Below are 23,810 nucleotides of genomic sequence, written 5' to 3' on the forward strand. Positions count from 1 at the left end.
TCTTTCTTTCTGGTAATTACAAATAACTGTATGCAAAATAGCAGCCATTTATATACTTATTTGTGGTTACAATGTAGTCTATACTTTTTGATTTTTTTAGTTTTTATGTACAATAAAACTAAAAGCTGGAGATTTTTGTGGAGTATCATTCATCAGTGCTTCTTTTTCCACTCCAACGTTCCAATAATTCCTGCCCACTAAAAGCTGCACGGATATTTGCTTACCCCACAAATAGGCCCATCTATGTAAACGATTTAGAAAAAGTTCTATCGATTTAGACTTTATATCATCGCTATGATATGTAGTGTCATATCACCCAGCCCTAACATGCAGTAATGCTTCAAACACATTTGACAAGCTAGTTGATAAAAATCAACTATTCTTTCTTTTATTCTTTCATGTTAACTGAAGTGAATAATGCACTATTTTAACTTTAATCAACAGTAGACTTGATCATGACATTCTCACCTTATATAAAAAAAAGAAAAGAAAAAATCCCTGATCCAATGTTGAGCTAGTAAATGTCTGAACTAGTTGATGCACAAACTCAGTATCCTGATAAAGAGGTTGACTGGCAAAAAGTATTTCATGTATTTTGAAATAAAAAAATACTCATCTTAAATGTATTTAAATACAAATTACATTAGATTTTTTCCAAAGGCTTTAAAATACAAAATTATTTCGTATTTCAAATACATATTTTAAATACATGTATCTGAAATACTGCCCATCCCTGTGTATGTATACATGTATGTATATATACTGTATATCACTCATCTTTGTGTGTATGTAGTGGTGTTTGTTAAGGCCAGCACTGGGTTCATGAATGAATCTGTGTGTTGAAATTCATCTTTAAAGTGAACATAGCATTCTTGCATTGACTCATTTCTTTTGTTCACTAAAGTGTCTTATTTTGTTCAGTGCTCGACTGCTCTGGTGGCTTCTCCTGCCTCCACAGACTAGAGCACAAGCCGCTTTTATTGGAGTGCGGCCGGCCTGTGAAGAAGCATTTGGTTGGTTGTGAATCTACTAAATAAATATGTTTGGAGTCTGATTAAATCCTGTTGGAGAATGAATATTCAGATACACACACATATAGTTTTTTACATTTTTGTTTGTTTTATTTTTCATCCTTTTCTTGTTCTTTTTCTAGCCTGGTAAATGTCCAGTAGCTGACCAAATAAAACAAAATATCTGCTCAAATTATAAAATTAATTTGGTTTTTAACCTGTGTCTTGATTTTTGTAATTGCAGACACCAAGGGCGAAAAGGAACTTAAAGTTTCTTTCTAGAAACATTGAGCAGCTGAAAAGAAGAAAGCAAAGACACATTGTAGGTTACGCTAAGATTTATGTAGTGATCGTCAATCATTACTGCCATTTGATTTTTCTCCTATAACAAAAGAAAATGAACAAATCATTTTGATTTATTTTAAAGCGTGCAAGTATATTCTTTGTTTACTGTGTTATGTTTGCTAACTTGCAAATCAATAGATATGTATTGTCTGCATCCACTAATATCATTGTTGGCTAGTTAAATAATATAATAATTCATAATATCTAGGGCTGCAACTAACGATAATCCATTAATCTGTTGAATATTCCTTCACATAATCTGATAAAAAGGCTGATTTTATTCTATATTTTTTACAGAAAAAATGAGTATTCCACATCTAGCTCTAAGCACTGAAAGCTTTTAAAGCAAATAGAATATGTATGTGTGTAAGTACAGTATGTGTTTGTATATGTGGCGCTGCATGAAGAAAATTGTCATCATCATCATCATCTGCCACTCAATGATGTTGAGTTAAATTATTTTTTTATTTTTTTTAATTCTTTATAAAGTTTTCTAATTGTACTATTTTTATTACCTAATGAAGACTAATCTGGATTTTGATTGTTTGCCCATTGTCTTTCACTAACAGATATTTTGGGTCTTTTGATTTTTCACACTGCTATTCATAATTAAATGTCCTGCTTGTCTTTTTAATCCACTAGCTGTTGTGTAACTCAAGGTCTGTGCTGTGATCTTTCACACCAATATACTTTTATTCTACTAAAGTGTCAATTGCCTAATTGAACTACATATAAACTATGAGAATACACCTGAACAAATCTGTCATGTTGTTAAAAAGACAGACAGTAGAGGGCGCTGCTCACTCAATGCCAGTGGCTCTCTCAACTTCTACAACTCCTTCCTTCTGTGACTGATTTCACCAAGTGCAACATGTTCCTGGATCAACATTCCCATCAACCAATCAGGGTTGAGGGACAAGTTTATTTTATGTGAAGTGTAAGCTTACAACTAGGGTTAGGTGCTTCTACATGTTATTCACCTATCAATTCAGAAAGCAAGTTTATCTTACCGTCAAACAAACCCTGAAGGCCTGCACTCTCGGAAGATTAAACCAAACCTTGCTTAATCGAGGCATGCTGGTTTAAAAAAAAGTGTGTGGGAATAATTAGTCAACTCAGAGTATGTTCACGGTGAACACACTAAATATTCTCAACAGAGCGACGATTCAACATGAAATCACATTCTCTAACGTTATCTTCTCTACCGGACGAAGACGAGGTTGAGTAGACTCGTTTTCTATTCTAGTAGGCTGCATAGTATGTGCATGGGGAACATTACTGTAACATAAAGTGCTACCGAAAATTATGTCATCATTTACTCAAAACTCTTTATTTATGAATCTAAAGAGACGGCCACCTTACACACAAAATAAATAGCGTATGCGTGAAATGTGGCTAGCAGTGTGCATCTTTCTCTCTCCAACTACTAAAGGGTTCAGTTTGACACCCATCAAGAATATTACTCCAATAGTAAAACATCTCAATTCATGCATAATTGTAGTGTATCTCTGGCTTGGGCTCTTGATTTAGACTGCTGTGTGTGTCTGATAGAATAAATGGAGGAGGAAGAGAGAGATGTGACAGATGTTCTTCAGTCTGAAGAGAGAGAGGATCTACAGTCTGCACACACACGAGCTGGACTGGTAAGGAGAAATGTAGACTAGTAGAAATACTGTACAGTACTGAATAATCCTTGTATAACTCACTCTTCACTAAAATACTATGTTTAATGGCCACACACAAACAAACAAATGAGTTGGGTGAATCTCACAAAAGCCCTAATCGTATGTCATACAAATGTATTATATTTTCCATGAAGATTTTTTTATTCTTTTAAGTTCATTTGATTATTTTCAGCACATTCTTTTCCACAAATTATTATTTTCATGTGTTCTGACATTTTAATTTAACTATTCACATTTTTAACTGATTATTTTCTTTACTGTGATAGAGTTTTTTTGTATATATTAAAAGTGCAACAGATATTACTGTGATAAATACTGTGATAATACAATTTAAACAATCACTTTTTGGTATTAAAGTAATGAGTATAAGAATCTCATAAATGTTACTGTATTCAAAGTATAATTTCTATGGTTTTTGGTGAAATACGACTGGGGGCTTTTTAGACACTTTTGTTTTTTTACACTTTTACCAAAATGCTTGCATCATTAAATATTAAATATATCAATAAATAAATAAATCTGAACTGCAAAGAATAATTGCAAAAACTCAAAATCTAAAGAAAATGCAGATGCACAAGTGCTTCCGTCAGTCATTCCAGCCCCAGAAACTGTAGCAGCCAATCAGAAGCCCTCTACAGTCCCGGGACAAGTGGACAACTTAGTTATACTTGATCAAAACGGACATCCTATTCAGTATGAGCGTGTGGTAAGGACATTGCACTATGATCCATCACCATAAACTACAGGCTATTACTCACACTAGAAGACATGTGTATTACCCATGTACTTGACTCAGTCACCAGATATACCAAAATGTTCAAATATGAGCTTGACCTTATGTATTCCACCCATTAAGTCATTTTGAACGATATATTTATGACAGTTTTTCCCCACCTCAAAGACAGATGCATTTTTTCAGGTGATCGTGAAAGGGGAGAATGGACAGTTGTACGGTGTCCCATCTGTGTCTATAGGGGGACCTCAGATGTTACTACCTCACGGTCAGCTGTTGAAAGTAGCAAACTCATCTGGTAATGAATTATGTTTTTTATTATTAAATATATTACTGAGTATTGCTTTTCTAATTATACACACACACACTCACTGGACACTTTTATTAGGTACACCTGTTCAACTTCTTGTTAAAGGGATATTTCACCGCTGGAAAGATGAATGTGTATTTAAATTGGATCATTTATGTAGTAGAAATGTGAAATTATTTTAGAAGTTTGTGTCTTCTTGAGAAAGAAAAGCCAGAAAATAGATTTTTGGCTCATGTGGATGAAAGACAACAACTCCCAGAATGCACTTACTTCGCTGCCCTACGAGGCCACTCCCAAACCACGCCTACCGGTTACAAAGGGCAGTATCGGAAGAAATGATACAATTAGGCTACTAGTTGACTCGAAACTGAAAAGACGCCGTTTTATCGTGAGATCCCGCTATGGGCGGGTTGAAAACATGCGGATCTAGCTCTGGCCAAAAAAGTCTCAGATGACGCAAAATTAAGATTACGATTTTTGCGTCATCTGAGTTTTTTTTCCAGACACACAATACAGAAATCTCTCGTCTCAGGGGGACATGAGGGAGGGAAGCACGGCCTTTCGATAATACTACCGGGTTTCTACTGATACAAAGCTTAATGCTAATCGGTGAAGTATCCCTTTAACGCAAATATCTAACTCTAGCAACTCAATGAATTTAGGCATGTAGACATGGTCACGATCTGGTGAAGTTCAAAATGAGCCTCAGAATGGAGAAGAAAGGTGATTTAAGGAACTTTGAACGCGGTGTGGTTGTTGGTGCCGGACGGGCTGGTCTGAGTAATTCAGAAACTACTGATCTACTGGGATTTTTACACACAACCATCTGTAGGGTTTACAGAGAATGGTCAGAAAAAGTAAGAATATCCAGTATATCCAGTGAGCAGCATAGAGCAGTTCTATGGGTGAAAATGCCAGAGTTCAGAGGAGAATGACCAGACTGGTTCAAGCTGAAAGAAAGGCAACAGCAACTGAAATACCACTCGTTACAACCAAGGTCTGCAGAAGAGCATCTCTGAATGCATGTAATGGTGTGAGGGTATTTTCTTAGCACACTTTGGGTCCCTTAGTACCAAGTGAGCGTTGTTTAAATGCCACAGCCTACCTGAGTATTGTTGCTGACCATGTCCATCCCTTTATGCCCACAGTGCACCCATCTTCTGATGGATACTTCCAGCAGGATAATGCACAATGTCACAAAGCTCAAATCAACTCAGATCATCAGTTCCCTACACTCAAATGTCCTCTAATAAAGTGGCTGGTGAGTGTGTGTGTGTGTGTGTGTGTGTGTGCATATATAATAGAGTAGTTAACATCTAATAATGAAGAAATTCAATAGAACTAATAAAATAAACAGAAAATGAAAAGAATAATGAAGAAAATTGGTTGCTGTCCGGTTCAGCCATTTCTTTCTGTTCTGTTAAATAGGAATCTTTGTGGAGAAAAGACAGCAGTCAATCATCACATCCACAAAAGACAATGATGGCACCCATAGTTTATCTGCACTAGCGGCTCAGAATGTCACTGGTATTACAATTTCGAAAAAATGGTCAGTAAACCTTGTTTGCACATCATTATATCTGTCACATTCTGTATCTAATCTGAAAGATGAACTTTCCTATTGTGTTTGTTTCTTTTTATTACCATTTTTTTATTATAAACTACATGCTTTTTTTTTTTTACAGCCGATTTGTTTTAAATGTTGAAAATCACTTATTTGAACACAGATTTTACAAGTCTTGCGCAAATATGGAGCTGGAAAATATCTACTGGATTGGTAAAAAGCATTCATATGCATATGGAATGGGTTGACAAGCAAACTACCCAATTAAACTCCTGTTCTGGCTCAATTTATCCCTTGCTTGAACAACAAGAAAACTGCTTCAGGCCATGCCCCATTCCTGGAGTTTAAGTGTACCTTAAATTATGGACAGTTTTACTGAAATGTCTTCTCATTTCTTTCAGTTCTCCTGATGTATTTGAGCCCCAGTGAAGCCATTACCACCAGGGGCACCAAACTGGGCTCGTGTGAGGTTTGTCCAGTAGAAAATGGATAAATTGAGGGGTTTTTTGTTTTGTTTTTTACAAAACTTTCACTTACAAAAATTTAAATAATAACTTAAAAAAAGTAGTGTAATATGCATGGAAATAGCCTAAATGCATTGTACTTTTTCTATTGTGCGTAGAGCCCTCTGTCAAACAGATCCATTTACAGCAACACAATCTGGTGATGTCAAGCTAATGTGGCTTGGCGAATCTTTTTTCTGTGTGATTGTTTCATGAGGAACAGAAGATCGGAGAATCGTACCGTGGTTACTGTAACACAGAGGCAGAGCTTGAGGCCGTTCTGCTTCTACACAAGCACCCGCCAATCACCCTCACCGGCTAAACCTGCCACCAGACTCATGTGGAAATCACAGTATGTGCCCTACGATGGCATTCCCTTTGTTAATGCAGGTAATATGGCCCTTTTTGCTTGTGGGATCTGTGGTACGACTTTATGTGAGATACTCTTATTTAAGTCTTAAAGCTTTTTAGTCATGTAGTCTATATGTTATTTTAATGAGTTTTGACTATAATTCAAAATTGGAATTTTAATCGATGTCTGTAAATTTGGGGACTTCTGAATAATGCTAGTGGTATATTGGCTCACAAAATTAGCAAATGAAACTTTAGCAGATACGATTTGTTTGAAAGAAAGAAATACTTTTATTCAGTTGGATGCTTTAAATAAATATAAAATGACAGTGAAGGCATTCATAAAGATTAAGCAGCAACATTTCAATTCAATTTAAACATATTTGAACAGAAGACAGTTCTACCAGAAAGACTCGGGAGATAAATTGATATAACAAGTGCATGTTTATTAACAGCCCAGCAAGCATACATTTATAAAGTTCTTTGGCGTAGGCCCCGTCCTTAGTGCGCAATGCGAGGGTAGCGGAAGCTGCATATCCTGCCTGAAGACGAAGGCAGGGGCGCAGCCGACCCCCTGGAGGTAAAGGAAGGGACCATCCTGGTGGTGGTGGGGAGGATGAAGGGGAAGGTACCATCTTGGTGGTGGTTGGGGAGGATGAAGGGGAAGGTACCATCTTGGTGGTGGTTGGGGAGGATGAAGGGGAAGGTACCATCTTGGTGGTGGTTGGGGAGGATGGAGGTAATTGGCAGCGTCAGCATCTGCGAACTCAGACAAATGTAAGTACCAATCTTTTATACTGCGAGTGTTAGCACATGATTGGTTAGAAGTGAGGTAATACATGACGCGCTGATTGAGTCTTCCTGGCAGAACTTAAGCTAAAGCTTTCATTTATTTTGAATTGTAATAATATTTCACAATGTTACTGTTTTTACTAAAGTTTCATTTGCTAATTTTATGAGCAAAAAAATCTTACCAACCCCAAACATTTAAAAAGCATTGTATGTGAATTTATAATTTACAGTGTTGATCTTTTTTGGGGGGAAACAGACCAAATCATTATAGAATAAAACAATTTAAGAGATAATTGCAACTTTTTATCTCACAGTTATAAACTTGCAATTCTGAGAAAAGTCTAACTTTTATATATTTTTTAACTTTTATTTTACATTTCTGACATTATATTTCACAAATGCGAGTTTATATCACACAGTTCTGAGAAAAAAAGTCAGAATTGCGAGATGTAAATTCGCAATTGCATGAAAAAAAGTCAGAATTGTAAGATAATTACCCTAGTCACAATTACCCTTTTTTATTCTATGGCGTAAACAAGCTTCCATACTAATTTGTCCAGATTTTTGTTCAATCAAATTGTTTCTAGAACGAGAATGCTTGCAATAGCAAGTTGCATGTCAAGGCTGGACATGCCTTGTTCTTAAGCCTTGATTGAATGCTGTTGTTGCAGATAATGTAATGGTTTTACAATATGCACACAAAGTCATTTTATCTTGATCTTTAATATGGTTTTAAGGGAGCAGAGCCATTGTGATGGAATGCCAGTTTGGTCCACGGAGGAAGGGCGTTCAACCTAAAAAAGGGTCAGAGCAAGAAACGAATCAAAACATACTCTACAAAGCCAAGACAGGTATTACACCCAGCTCCCTACAGAGAAAGCTCACCTGTACCATGACGTGGACACTGCAAACCTGCCTCCACTTCCAGAGCAGATCTGCTTTGCAGAGGAAGAACAAAATGAAGATGAAGAAGAGACAGAGGAGCTGGACAGTGAAGCCATGCAGGATGTCACGATGGAGGATGGGGCGTCCCTACCCTCTCGACTACACCCGCTCGTGACATCAAGAACCACATCCATGAGTCTCAGAAAGCTCTTCAGCTGACGGCGGGACCACTGGCTACCTCAGATACAGAAAACATGTTTGTAAAGCATTAGATTGGTGAGCACAAATATGCCAACCATTTTCTGTAGTAAGCATTTATTTGTATGTTTTTGTTGTTGTTGCAGTGGAAAGCAGAGGCTAATAACCGGCTTCCAGAGACTGTGACCCTGACTCCAGCTACTGTGGATGGTGAAATACTGTTGAGATATTGTTTGAAATCCGACATACATTATTAAAACAATAATCTTGGAATCATTCAATACAATTTAGAGAGTAGAGGAAAGGTCCTGCCTCAAAAAGAAAGCACATACCTGTAGTCCAAGTATAAGCATTGTTTACCCTGCCACAGAATCTAGTGTACTGCTGTTATATTGACAGTGTCCCCTCAGAAGGACGAACTCTTGGAAGAGAGTGACACTCTTTCTCCAGAGGCTGTGCAGCTCTTCAGCTCTCTCACCTCACTGCAGCCCAAGATCTTTGCACATCTCCAGGTGACCCTGTCCTGAAATGATCATTTTTTATATGGATCTATTCATTTATTAAATTAATGCATTAATTGTTTAATTTCTGAATAAATGTAAAAAGTTTCAGGGTGATCAACTGTTCTGATGGTATAATTGAAGAAACAAAAAACCCATTAAAATGAAATGCTTGAAAACCTGATTATGTAATAATTTTTTATACATTTTTGTTTTGAACTTTTTGTTAATGTTCCCATAAACTTATGAAAACGTTATTTCATGGCTTTCAAAACCTCTAGTTTTAAACATTGTAAAAACTTTTGTTGGTTAATGCGAACGTTAAGGGAACATTCAATTTTATAATTTTGCAAACATTATGTGAAGGTTACTTTTGAAAGTTCTCTGAAACAAGTTGTAACATTTAAAAAAAAAAAATAGATAAACATCCAACTAAAATATTTCAGAAAAAAAGATCATTGTTTTTGTGCTAAAGTTTTGAGAACATTATTTAAAAACATATAACTTTGAACAAATGTTCTATTAACATTAATGGAATAAAAACTTGCCTTTGTGAGAATGTTCCCTGTTGCCTGGGACAAAGCTGGTTGGCAAACTTATCCTTTAAGAGTGCTCTCCTCTTGTCTGATAGGCCATCCAGATACAGCCTGCCTTGTGTCCAGTTGAAGACACTGCCCAACCTACACCCCCACCTCCACCAGAAGCCCCAGAGCCGTCCAGCCCTGCACCTCCACAGCCTGTTCTGCTGAGTCCGTCCCAGTTCCTCCAGTCAAGTGGCAGTGCTGGTGAAAGCATATCTCTGTGTGACCCCCCCCGACCCTGCTCGGCATGAGCCAGCCGGTGAGTGTGACCTCGGTGACTAATGCCAGAGCTGAAGGTGGCATCACACAGATCTTGTTGGAGGACGGACAGGCCATTCCAGTGCAGATTGTGGACCCTGCAAGCATAGGTAAGTACATGGCAACACAGAAATAAAAATAAAAAAATCTAAATTGAACCAATTAGAATAATGAAAATAACATAAAAACCTGTTGTTTGTTCTTATTGTTCAGCTTTGACTCCCTCAGCAGACGACACTTCAGTTAAATAGGAGAGTGGGAAATCTATGGATGTGTCAGCAGAAATACAACAACGAGAAAAGAAAACAAATGTCCATTTCTGTGACAACAGCGATTGACGATTGAGCTCTTTGACCAATGGAGGACTGATTCAGTGTTTCAAGTACAGTATTATGATAACATGAACTCATGCAATATTGATTTGTATTATTATTTGTTTCCATTTCCTATTATTGCTATTTTAATTTATTACAGTGGTGACTGGAGGAGAAAAAAACTATTTCTCAAAAGTATGAATGAGATCAAAATTAAATATTTAAAGCGATTCTGTTGCATTCTATTCACACAAAAAAACTATTTCACAACTTTTTATAAGAATATCTTATGAGTATTTCTGCAGGTATTTCTACCCTTTGAATAGAAGCCTAATGGATCCTTGCGGTGGAGCTTTTTAAAGTCCCCCTGTGGTGAAATTCAAGTTTTTAATGTTGTTTATTGTCAGGAATCAGTCAGGCTCATTCACATCCACAACACAAAGATCACACTCAATACTAATCACCTGCACCTGTCATCAATCCCAGCAATCACTGAGCACTACAAAGGAACACACCTCACCTCCAGTCGAACCTTGAACTAGGAAAGACCCACTAACCTGCTCTCTGTGCATTTCAGACTATTGTTCCCGAACTGTTCCAGTCTGTTTCCACAGTACATCCTTGTGATACTTACCTGTGATACTTGTCCTGAGATCCCACATTCTCCTTGGTGTCCATGCTCTGTGTTCCTCGGACTGTGTTTCATGCCACATTCAAGCCTGCCGTTATCTACAAGAGAAAAGACGATCATTCATCAATGTTATTCTCACAGTATCTGTTTATGCATCTGAATTTACCTGCTGTCCAACGAAAGCTTCATTAAAAGTTATTCTGAATCCTTCTAACCTTGTTATCCGAGTGTACATCCTGACATTTATATGTCTATGTGGTGTTTTTAATATGCTTTAAGACAAACCATGTGAAAAAATCGCTGGTGTTTATGATGTCACAAACTACCTTGTAACCAATCAGATCAACATGTGATTGTCAATGAGTGGATCTCTGAGCTGGTTTGCATATTTATAGAACCGGAATACTAAATGAGGCAAGGGTGTAGAGTTACATTCAAGCTATTTTAAGGCATGATGAAATTTTTTTTGAAGGACAAAACAGAAGAACAGCAGAAGAAGAACAGTGTCTGTTTATGAAGTTCAGATTACTGTGATAGTTTACCTGTGAATAGTAATTGTTGTATTTTTATCATTTTCTCTGCTTACCTGTGTTTACATGATCGTGTGCCTGAATTTAGAAGAGAATTATTTCATAATTATCATACATATACAAGAATGTAAGAAATTATAATATTAGCATTCCTCTGATTTAATTGCCCGAATGCTTTTACAAAAATGCTGAAGAAAGAATGCAGCCTTTGCTAATATTAAACTGTTTTACCTTGTTCTGTTCGATCGGTTGCTTCCATTGATCCATTGATGACTTCCACAAATAATCTGTTTTTCTTGAATCCTGAATTTTCCATTGATCCATTGATGACTTCCACAAATAATCAGTTTTTCTTGAATCATGAATTTTCTTCCATTCAGGGACCGCTGATGTTGTTGTCGTTGTAACAAGACAGTGATCTTCTGCCAGGAACATCAGGTCAATCTTCTGCTGTCCAGAATCAGGTGGTTTGTCTTCGTCTGGCATCTCAGCTGAGACCTGTCCACTATGGGTGACCCTAGCAGTAGTTGTGAAGTACCAGTGGCGTAGCTCTCAGCATCACTGATGCACACAAGCCCTCACAGCACGTCAAGCTGCAAACCGTGTGAGGGACCCTAACCTTCCCTAACCTAAGCAACCGCATATCAACCAACTAGGCTACTCTAAACATCCTGACAACCACATAGCAATGCATGAAAAACCACTCAGAAGAGTCCAGCAACCGCAAAGCAACACGCTAACAACCGCGCAAAATACCTTGGCAAACGCATGTCAACACACAAGAAACCATCCAAAACATCCCAACAACCGAGTAGCAAAACACTAACAACCACTTAGAACAAGCATATCAATGCTCTGACAATCACCAAAAACATCCTGTCAACTTCACAACAATGTGCAAAACAACTCTAAAAAATAAAACTTAAAGTTACTCATAAAACTATAAACTTGCTCTATATACAGTATTTACATACGGTTCCCGCTGTGTGATACTCCGGGGCCGGGCTCCATGTGACAGTGATGACTCAGTGTCTGGGCTTCTTTCTTCGGGGTTCCTCATCCTCAGGCAGGGGCTCTTCACTGATGTCCACGTCGATTCGAGGAGCGAAGCTTCTGCTGGTTGTGGAGAAGCTCTCAGTGATCCGGACACGTCCATCAGGATGCTCCGTCTCCTCCAGTGATGGGCGGTTGAGTGCCTCCCACAGCCGCTGCTTTATCTTCCGTCCAAGTTTAAGGCTGTAGGGACGCTGCCGACCACTGGGCGTCTTCAGCATGGGCTCCACCACAGAGCGGTAGATGTCCTGGTAGGCCTCTACGCTGTAGCCGTGGATGGAGATAGGCTCATCCTGCTGACGCACGGCCACTGAAGAGACTGACACTGCTGGACGGATGTCAGGAAGGACAGCAGCGTTCTTGAAGTAGCGTTCTTCCAAACCCGTGGGTCTTCGAGCTTTGCCAGAGATGCAGCTGTAAGTGTGATCTGACCAGACCAACTTAACAGCTGCCAGCTGTGGAAGCTCACAAGGGTCCGGACTGGAAGAGACGCCCTCCTCCACCAATCCCCTCAGGTGTGCGGGAAGAGCCCTGGTTCTCCGTGACCGACGCTGCTCCATGATAATGAATCAAGAAGTACCAAAAATCTCTAAAACTTACCAAATTGTAGAGTTGTGAAGAGCTTGCAGCAAGTGCGTTCAGACTTCAAGGATTCAGAAAATTGTGTTGATTTTTAATCTACTGGACTGACGTAGAATGTTTAGGATCATTTAAATGTAAACAATACTTGATATCAGCAGTAAGCCAATTAGAGCAGCGCGAGCTCTATGTTACATGTATTATATGCTTCTCCAATTACCATTATCATCTTCATTTATTCCTCTATGTACAGAGATGGGCATAAATACATGGAAATGTATTTAAAATACAAATACTGTGTGAAAAAAAATAAAAAATACTGTGTGAAATAATGTATTTATATACAAATACAGTATTTAGTATTTTGAAAATACACAAAATACATGTGAAATTGGCCATCCAGTGCAGGGATAGGTCACAGTGAATGAAGAAACTACATAGGCCTACTGACTTTTCATTCCTAACCACATCTCTGCCCTTTCTTTCTTTCTTTCTTTCTTTCTTTCTTTCTGGTAATTACAAATAACTGTATGCAAAATAGCAGCCATTTATATACTTATTTGTGGTTACAATGTAGTCTATACTTTTTGATTTTTTTAGTTTTTATGTACAATAAAACTAAAAGCTGGAGATTTTTGTGGAGTATCATTCATCAGTGCTTCTTTTTCCACTCCAACGTTCCAATAATTCCTGCCCACTAAAAGCTGCACGGATATTTGCTTACCCCACAAATAGGCCCATCTATGTAAACGATTTAGAAAAAGTTCTATCGATTCAGACTTTATATCATCGCTATGATATGTAGTGTCATATCACCCAGCCCTAACATGCAGTAATGCTTCAAACACATTTGACAAGCTAGTTGATAAAAATCAACTATTCTTTCTTTTATTCTTTCATGTTAACTGAAGTGAATAATGCACTATTTTAACTTTAATCAACAGTAGACTTGATCATGACATTCTCACCTTATATAAAAAAAAGAAAAGAAAAAATCCCTGATCCAATGTTGAGCTAGTAAATGTCTGAACTAGTTGATGCACAAACTCAGTATCCTGATAAAGAGGTTGACTGGCAAAAAGTATTTCATGTATTTTGAAATAAAAAAATACTCATCTTAAATGTATTTAAATACAAATTACATTAGATTTTTTCCAAAGGCTTTAAAATACAAAATTATTTTGTATTTCAAATACATATTTTAAATACATGTATCTGAAATACTGCCCATCCCTGTGTATGTATACATGTATGTATATATACTGTATATCACTCATCTTTGTGTGTATGTAGTGGTGTTTGTTAAGGCCAGCACTGGGTTCATGAATGAATCTGTGTGTTGAAATTCATCTTTAAAGTGAACATAGCATTCTTGCATTGACTCATTTCTTTTGTTCACTAAAGTGTCTTATTTTGTTCAGTGCTCGACTGCTCTGGTGGCTTCTCCTGCCTCCACAGACTAGAGCACAAGCCGCTTTTATTGGAGTGCGGCCGGCCTGTGAAGAAGCATTTGGTTGGTTGTCAATCTACTAAATAAATCTGTTTGGAGTCTGATTAAATCCTGTTGGAGTATGAATATTCAGATACACACACATATAGTTTTTTTTTTTTTTTTACATTTTTATTTGTTTTATTTTTCATCCATTTTTGGTTCTTTTTCTAGCCTGGTAAATGTCCAGTATAGCTGACCAAATAAAACAAAATATCTGCTCAAATTATAAAATTAATTCGGTTCTCAACCTGTGTATATGCTTTGTTTACTGTGTTATGTTTGCTAACTTGCAAATCAACAGATATGTATTGTCTGCATCCACTAATATCATTGTTGGCTAGTTAAATAATATAATAATTTGTAATATCTAGGGCTGCAACTAACGATAATCCATTAATCTGTTGAATATTCCTTCACATAATCTGATAAAAAGGCTGATTTTATTCTATATTTTTTACAGAAAAAATGAGTATTCCACATCTAGCTCTAAGCACTGAAAGCTTTTAAAGCAAATAGAATAGGTATGTGTGTAAGTACAGTATGTGTTTGTATATGTGGCGCTGCATGAAGAAAATTGTCATCTTCATCATCATCTGCCACTCAATCATGATGTTAAGTTAAATTATTTTTTTATTTTTTTTAATTCTTGTAATAATAATAATATGTTTATTACCTCATGAAGACTAATCTGGATTTTGATTGTTTGCCCATTGTCTTTCACTAACAGATATTTTGGGTCTTTTGATTTTTCACACTGCTATTCATAATTAAATGTCCTGCTTGTCTTTTTAATCCACTAGCTGTTGTGTAACTCAAGGTCTGTGCTGTGATCTTTCTCACCAATATACTTTTATTCTACTAAAGTGTCAATTGCCTAATTGAACTACATATAAACTATGAGAATACACCTGAACAAATCTGTCATGTTGTTAAAAAGACAGACAGTAGAGGGCGCTGCTCACTCAATGCCAGTGGCTCTCTCAACTTCTACAACTCCTTCCTTCTGTGACTGATTTCACCAAGTGCAACATGTTCCTGGATCAACATTCCCATCAACCAATCAGGTTTGAGGGACAAGTTTATTTTATGTGAAGTGTAAGCTTACAACTAGGGTTAGGAGCTTCTACATGTTATTCACCTATCAATTCAGAAAGCAAGTTTATCTTACCGTCAAACAAACCCTGAAGGCCTGCACTCTCGGAAGATTAAACCAAACCTTGCTTAATCGAGGCATGCTGGTTTAAAAAAAAGTGTGTGGGAATAATTAGTCAACTCAGAGTATGTTCACGGTGAACACACTAAATATTCTCAACAGAGCGACGATTCAACATGAAATCACATTCTCTAACGTTATCTTCTCTACCGGACGAAGACGAGGTTGAGTAGACTCGTTTTCAATTCTAGTAGGCTGCATAGTATGTGCATGGGGAACATTACTGTAACATAAAGTGCTACCGAAAATTATGTCATCATTTACTCAAAACTCTTTATTTATGAATCTAAAGAGACGGCCACCTTACACACAAAATAAATAGCGTATGCGTGAAATGTGGCTAGCAGTGTGCATCTTTCTCTCTCCAACTACTAAAGGGTTCAGTTTGACACCCATATTAAAATATAATATTACTCCATACTACATAAAAATATTACTCCAATAGTAAAACATCTCAATTCATGCATAATTGTAGTGTATCTCTGGCTTGGGCTCTTGATTTAGACTGCTGTGTGTGTCTGATAGAATAAATGGAGGAGGAAGAGAGAGATGTGACAGATGTTCTTCAGTCTGAAGAGAGAGAGGATCTACAGTCTGCACACACACGAGCTGGACTGGTAAGGAGAAATGTAGACTAGTAGAAATACTGTACAGTACTGAATAATCCTTGTATAACTCACTCTTCACTAAAATACTATGTTTAATGGCCACACACAAACAAACAAATGAGTTGGGTGAATCTCACAAAAGCCCTAATCGTATGTCATAAAAATGTATTATATTTTCCATGAATAATTTTGTATTCTTTTACATTTTTAACTGATTATTCTCTTTACTGTGACAGAGTTTTTTTGTATATATTATCAAACTGTTTATTTTTATTATTAAAAGTGCAACAGATATTACTGTGATAAATACTGTGATAATACAATTTAAACAATCACTTTTTGGCATTAAAGTAATGAGTATAAGAATCTCATAAATTTTACTGAATACAAAGTATAATTTCTATGGTTTTTGGTGAAATACGACTGGGGCTTTTTAGACACTTTTGTTTTTTTACACTTTTACCAAAATGCTTGCATCATTAAATACTAAATAGCAATAAATAAATAAATCTGAACTGCAAAGAATAATTGTAAAATATCAGCTGTCAATGTTTTGTGATCAAACGATTTATTATTTTTGTATTGTGATGTATCAGCAACCGCAAAAACTCAAAATCTAAAGAAAATGCAGATGCACAAGTGCTTCCGTCAGTCATTCCAGCCCCAGAAACTGTAGCAGCCAATCAGAAGCCCTCTACAGTCCTGGGACAAGTGGACAACTTAGTTATACTTGATCAAAACGGACATCCTATTCAGTATGAGCGTGTGGTAAGGACATTGCACTATGATCCATCACCATAAACTACAGGCTATTACTCACACTAGAAGACATGTGTATTACCCATGTACTTGACTCAGTCACCAGGTATACCAAAATGTTATATGAGCTTGACCTTATGTATTCCACCCATTAAGTCATTTTGAACGATATATTTATGACAGTTTTTCTCCACCTCAAAGACGGATCCATTTTTTCAGGTGATCGTGAAAGGGGAGAATGGACAGTTGTACGGTGTCCCATCTGTGTCTATAGGGGGACCTCAGATGTTACTACCTCACGGTCAGCTGTTGAAAGTAGCAAACTCATCTGGTAATGAATTATGTTTTTTATTATTAAATATATTACTGAGTATTGCTTTTCTAATTATACACACACACACTCACTGGACACTTTATTAGGTACACCTGTTCAACTGCTTGTTAAAGGGATATTTCACCGCTGGAAAGATGAATGTGTATTTAAATTGGATCATTTATGTAGCAGAAATGTGAAATTATTTTAGAAGTTTGTGCCTTCTAGAGAAAGAAAAGCCAGAAAATGTATTTTTGACTCATGTGGATGAAAGACAGCAACTCCCAGAATGCACTTGCTTCGCTGCCCTACGAGGCCACTCCCAAACCACGCCTACCGGTTACAAAGGGCAGTATCGGAAGAAATTATACAATTAGGCTACTAGTTGACTCGAAACTGAAAAGACGCCGTTTTATCGTGAGATCCCCCTATGGGCGGGTTGAAAACATGCGGATCTAGCTCTGGCCAAAAAAGTCTCAGATTTATGATTTTTGCGTCATCTGAGTTTTTTTTTCCAGACACACAATACAGAAATCTCTCGTCTCAGGGGGACATGAGGGAGGGAAGCACGGCCTTTCGATAATACTACCGGGTTTCTACTGATACAAAGCTTAATGCTAATCGGTGAAGTATCCCTTTAACGCAAATATCTAACTCTAGCAACTCAATGAATTTAGGCATGTAGACATGGTCACGATCTGGTGAAGTTCAAAATGAGCCTCAGAATGGAGAAGAAAGGTGATTTAAGTAACTTTGAACGCGGTGTGGTTGTTGGTGCCGGACGGGCTGGTCTGAGTAATTCAGAAACTACTGATCTACTGGGATTTTCACACACAACCATCTGTAGGGTTTACAGAGAATGGTCAGAAAAAGTAAGAATATCCAGTATATCCAGTGAGCAGCATAGAGCAGTTCTATGGGTGAAAATGCCAGAGGTCAGAGGAGAATGACCAGACTGGTTCAAGCTGAAAGAAAGGCAACAGCAACTTAAATACCACTCGTTACAACCAAGGTCTGCAGAAGAGCATCTCTGAATGCATGTAATGGTGTGAGGGTATTTTCTTAGCACACTTTGGGTCCCTTAGTACCAAGTGAGCGTTGTTTAAATGCCACAGCCTACCTGAGTATTGTTGCTGACCATGTCCATCCCTTTATGCCCACAGTGCACCCATCTTCTGATGGATACTTCCAGCAGGATAATGCACAATGTCACAAAGCTCAAATCAACTCAGATCATCATTTCACTACACTCAAATGTCCTCTAATAAAGTGGCTGGTGAGTGTGTGTGTGTGTGTGTGTGCATATATAATAGAGTAGTTAACATCTAATAATGAAGAAATTCAATAGAACTAATAAAATAAACAGAAAATGAAAAGAATAATGAAGAAAATTGGTTGCTGTCCGGTTCTGCCATTTCTTTCTGTTCTGTTAAATAGGAATCTTTGTGGAGAAAAGACAGCAGTCAATCATCACATCCACAAAAGACAATGATGGCACCCATAGTTTATCTGCACTAGCGGCTCAGAATGTCACTGGTATTACAATTTCGAAAAAATGGTCAGTAAACCTTGTTTGCACATCATTATATCTGTCACATTCTGTATCTAATCTGAAAGATGAACTTTCCTATTGTGTTTGTTTCTTTTTATTACCATTTTTTTATTATAAACTACATGCTTTTTTTTTTTTTACAGCCGATTTGTTTTAAATGTTGAAAATCACTTATTTGAACAGATTTTACAAGTCTTGCGCAAATATGGAGCTGGAAAATATCTACTGGATTGGTAAAAAGCATTCATATGCATATGGAATGGGTTGACAAGCAAACTACCCAATTAAACTCCTGTTCTGGCTCAATTTATCCCTTGCTTGAACAACAAGAAAACTGCTTCAGGCCATGCCCCATTCCTGGAGTTTAAGTGTACCTTAAATTATGGACAGTTTTACTGAAATGTCTTCTCATTTCTTTCAGTTCTCCTGATGTATTTGAGCCCCAGTGAAGCCATTACCACCAGGGGCACCAAACTGGGCTCGTGTGAGGTTTGTCCAGTAGAAAATGGATAAATTGAGGGGTTTTTTGTTTTGTTTTTTACAAAACTTTCACTTACAAAAATTTCAATAATAACTTAAAAAAAGTAGTGTAATATGCATGGAAATAGCCTAAATGCATTGTACTTTTTCTATTGTGCGTAGAGCCCTCTGTCAAACAGATCCATTTACAGCAACACAATCTGGTGATGTCAAGCTAATGTGGCTTGGCGAATCTTTTTTCTGTGTGATTGTTTCATGAGGAACAGAAGATCGGAGAATCGTACCGTGGTTACTGTAACACAGAGGCAGAGCTTGAGGCCGTTCTGCTTCTACACAAGCACCCGCCAATCACCCTCACCAGCTAAACCTGCCACCAGACTCATGTGGAAATCACAGTATGTGCCCTACGATGGCATTCCCTTTGTTAATGCAGGTAATATGGCCCTTTTTGCTTGTGGGATCTGTGGTACGACTTTATGTGAGATACTCTTATTTAAGTCTTAAAGCTGTTTAGTCATAGTCTATATGTTATTTTAATGAGTTTTGACTATAATTCAAAATTGGAATTTTAATCGATGTCTGTAAATTTGGGGACTTCTGAATAATGCTAGTGGTATATTGGCTCACAAAATTAGCAAATGAAACTTTAGCAGATACGATTTGTTTGAAAGAAAGAAATACTTTTATTCAGTTGGATGCTTTAAATAAATATAAAATGACAGTGAAGGCATTCATAAAGATTAAGCAGCAACATTTCAATTCAATTTAAACATATTTGAACAGAAGACAGTTCTACCAGAAAGACTCGGGAGATAAATTGATATAACAAGTGCATGTTTATTAACAGCCCAGCAAGCATACATTTATAAAGTTCTTTGGCGTAGGCCCCGTCCTTAGCGCGCAATGCGAGGGTAGCGGAAGCTGCATATCCTGCCTGAAGACGAAGGCAGGGGCGCAGCCGACCCCCTGGAGGTAAAGGAAGGGACCATCCTGGTGGTGGTGGGGAGGATGAAGGGGAAGGTACCATCTTGGTGGTGGTTGGGGAGGATGAAGGGGAAGGTACCATCTTGGTGGTGGTGGGGAGGATGAAGGGGAAGGTACCATCTTGGTGGTGGTGGGGGAGGATGGAGGTAATTGGCAGCGTCAGCATCTGCGAACTCAGACAAATGTAAGTACCAATCTTTTATACTGCGAGTGTTAGCACATGATTGGTTAGAAGTGAGGTAATACATGACGCGCTGATTGAGTCTTCCTGGCAGAACTTAAGCTTTCATTTATTTTGAATTGTAATAATATTTCACAATGTTACTGTTTTTACTAAAGTTTCATTTGCTAATTTTGTGAGCAAAAAATCTTACCAACCCCAAACATTTAAAAAGCATTGTATGTGAATTTTAAATTTACAGTATTGATCTTTTTTGTGGGGGAAACAGACCAAATCATTATAGAATAAAACAATTTAAGAGATAATTGCAACTTTTTATCTCACAGTTATAAACTTGCAATTACGAGAAAAGTCTGACTTTTATTTATTTTTTAACTTTTATTTTACATTTCTGATATTATATTTCACAAATGCGAGTTTATATCACACAGTTTTGAGAAAAAAAGTCAGAATTGCGAGATGTAAACTCGCAATTGCATGAAAAAAAGTCAAAATTGTAAGATAATTACCCTAGTCACAATTACCCTTTTTTCTTTGTTATTCTATGGCGTAAACAAGCTTCCATACTAATTTGTCCAGATTTTTGTTCAATCAAATTGTTTCTAGAACGAGAATGCTTGCAATAGCAAGTTGCATGTCAAGGCTGGACATGCCTTGTTCTTAAGCCTTGATTGAATGCTGTTGTTGCAGATAATGTAATGGTTTTACAATATGCACACAAAGTCATTTTATCTTGATCTTTAATATGGTTTTAAGGGAGCAGAGCCATTGTGATGGAATGCCAGTTTGGTCCACGGAGGAAGGGCGTTCAACCTAAAAAAGGGTCAGAGCAAGAAACGAATCAAAACATACTCTACAAAGCCAAGACAGGTATTACACCCAGCTCCCTACAGAGAAAGCTCACCTGTACCATGACGTGGACACTGCAAACCTGCCTCCACTTCCAGAGCAGATCTGCTTTGCAGAGGAAGAACAAAATGAAGATGAAGAAGAGACAGAGGAGCTGGACAGTGAAGCCATGCAGGATGTCACGATGGAGGATGGGGCGTCCCTACCCTCTCGACTACACCCGCTCGTGGCAGAGAAGATCTGTGAGTTGGTAGCACAAGGTCATAACCAAGTTTACACTGTCCGCAAGCAGCTCAGGTATGACTCAGATGGTTTCAAATCTTCTTTGTTTTATTTGCTGGAAAACCATTGCTTTGTGAACGCCCTGGCAGGAGGTTTGTGGAACATGAGATGTTCAAGTCAGAGGAAGTGCCTGAGAGACACAGTCCGTGTTACTTTCCCACTGTCAATGACATCAAGAACCACATCCATGAGGCTCAGAAAGCTCTTCAGCTGACGGCGGGACCACTGGCTACCTCAGATACAGAAAACATGTTTGTAAAGCATTAGATTGGTGAGCACAAATATGCCAACCATTGTAGTAAGCATTTATTTGTATGTTTTTGTTGTTGTTGCAGTGGAAAGCAGAGGCTAATAACCGGCTTCCAGAGACTGTGACCCTGACTCCAGCTACTGTGGATGGTGAAATACTGTTGAGATATTGTTTGAAATCCGACATACATTATTAAAACAATAATCTTGGAATCATTCAATACAATTTAGAGAGTAGAGGAAAGGTCCTGCCTCAAAAAGAAAGCACATACCTGTAGTCCAAGTATAAGCATTGTTTACCCTGCCACAGAATGTAGTGTACTGCTGTTATATTGACAGTGTCCCCTCAGAAGGAAGAACTCTTGGAAGAGAGTGACACTCTTTCTCCAGAGGCTGTGCAGCTCTTCAGCTCTCTCACCTCACTGCAGCCCAAGATCTTTGCACATCTCCAGGTGACCCTGTCCTGAAATGATCTTTTTTTTATATGGATCTATTCATTTATTAAATTAATGCATTAATTTTTTAATTTCTGAATAAATGTAAAAAGTTTCAGGGTGATCAACTGGTCTGATGGTATAATTGAAGAAACAAAAAACCCATTAAAATGAAATGCTTGAAAACCTGATTATTTAATCATTTTTTAAACATTTAAATAATCAGTTTTTCTTGAATCCTGAATTTTCCATTGATCCATTGATGACTTCCACAAATAATCAGTTTTTCTTGAATCCTGAATTTTCTTCCATTCAGGGCCCGCTGATGTTGTTGTCGTTGTAACAAGACAGTGATCTTCTGCCAGGAACATCAGGTCAATCTTCTGCTGTCCAGAATCAGGTGGTTTGTCTTCGTCTGGCATCTCAGCTGAGACCTGTCCACTATGGGTGACCCTAGCAGTAGTTGTGAAGTACCAGTGGCGTAGCTCTCAGCATCACTGATGCACACAAGCCCTCACAGCACGTCAAGCTGCAAACCGTGTGAGGGACCCTAACCTTCCCTAACCTAAGCAACCGCATATCAACCAACTAGGCTACTCTAAACATCCTGACAACCACATAGCAATGCATGAAAAACCACTCAGAAGAGTCCAGCAACCGCAAAGCAACACGCTAACAACCGCGCAAAATACCTTGGCAAACGCATGTCAACACACAAGAAACCATCCAAAACATCCCAACAACCGAGTAGCAAAACACTAACAACCACTTAGAACAACCTATGAGCATATCAATGCTCTGACAATCACCAAAAACATCCTGACAAACTTCACAACAATGTGCAAAACAACTCTAAAAAATTAAACTTAAAGTTACTCATAAAACTCTAAATTATAAAACGTACTCATAAAACTATAAACTTGCTCTGTAACTATATACAGTATTTACATACAGGTTCCGCTGTGTGATACTCCGGGCTCCATGTGACAGTGATGACTCAGTGTCTGGGCTTCTTTCTTCGGGGTTCCTCATCCTCAGGCAGGGGCTCTTCACTGATGTCCACGTCGATTCGAGGAGCGAAGCTTCTGCTGGTTGTGGAGAAGCTCTCAGTGATCCGGACACGTCCATCAGGATGCTCCGTCTCCTCCAGTGATGGGCGGTTGAGTGCCTCCCACAGCCGCTGCTTTATCTTCCGTCCAAGTTTAAGGCTGTAGGGACGCTGCTGACCACTGGGCGTCTTCAGCATGGGCTCCACCACAGAGCGGTAGATGTCCTGGTAGGCCTCTACGCTGTAGCCGTGGATGGAGATAGGCTCATCCTGCTGACGCACGGCCACTGAAGAGACTGACACTGCTGGACGGATGTCAGGAAGGACAGCAGCGTTCTTGAAGTAGCGTTCTTCCAAACCCGTGGGTCTTCGAGCTTTGCCAGAGATGCAGCTGTAAGTGTGATCTGACCAGACCAACTTAACAGCTGCCAGCTGTGGAAGCTCACAAGGGTCCGGACTGGAAGAGACGCCCTCCTCCACCAATCCCCTCAGGTGTGCGGGAAGAGCCCTGGTTCTCCGTGACCGACGCTGCTCCATGATAATG

General features: G+C 38.2%; 2 long non-coding RNA genes and 2 pseudogenes across 4 annotated transcripts in view; 2 read left to right on the forward strand and 2 right to left on the reverse strand.

The window, feature by feature from the left end:
- The window catches only part of LOC309478286, an 86,813-nt gene that overhangs the window by 35,571 nt on the left and 27,432 nt on the right, over positions 1 to 23,810 (reverse strand). The gene's annotated exons all lie outside the window — the stretch shown is intronic.
- LOC309477528 (calcium-responsive transcription factor-like) lies at positions 1,933 to 10,882 on the forward strand (annotated as a pseudogene). The gene is made up of 11 exons (XR_014211680.1): positions 1,933 to 2,998; positions 3,573 to 3,746; positions 3,960 to 4,071; positions 5,512 to 5,632; positions 6,049 to 6,125; positions 6,374 to 6,540; positions 8,031 to 8,374; positions 8,491 to 8,586; positions 8,776 to 8,888; positions 9,508 to 9,825; positions 9,929 to 10,882. The product of XR_014211680.1 is annotated as a calcium-responsive transcription factor-like (transcript).
- Positions 15,972 to 22,083, forward strand: LOC309478283 (calcium-responsive transcription factor-like; annotated as a pseudogene). Its single transcript, XR_014211681.1, has 9 exons — positions 15,972 to 16,144; positions 16,732 to 16,903; positions 17,114 to 17,225; positions 18,645 to 18,765; positions 19,181 to 19,257; positions 19,506 to 19,672; positions 21,161 to 21,550; positions 21,625 to 21,786; positions 21,871 to 22,083. The product of XR_014211681.1 is annotated as a calcium-responsive transcription factor-like (transcript).
- Positions 20,955 to 21,444, reverse strand: LOC309478287. The gene is made up of 2 exons (XR_014198924.1): positions 21,309 to 21,444; positions 20,955 to 21,217 (listed from the first exon to the last, which is right to left on the reverse strand). It is a non-coding gene; the product is annotated as an uncharacterized lncRNA (long non-coding RNA).

Source organism: Leuciscus leuciscus (genome assembly GCF_965113295.1).
Source record: "Leuciscus leuciscus genome assembly, chromosome: 16".
Lineage (NCBI taxonomy): Eukaryota > Metazoa > Chordata > Actinopteri > Cypriniformes > Leuciscidae > Leuciscus > Leuciscus leuciscus.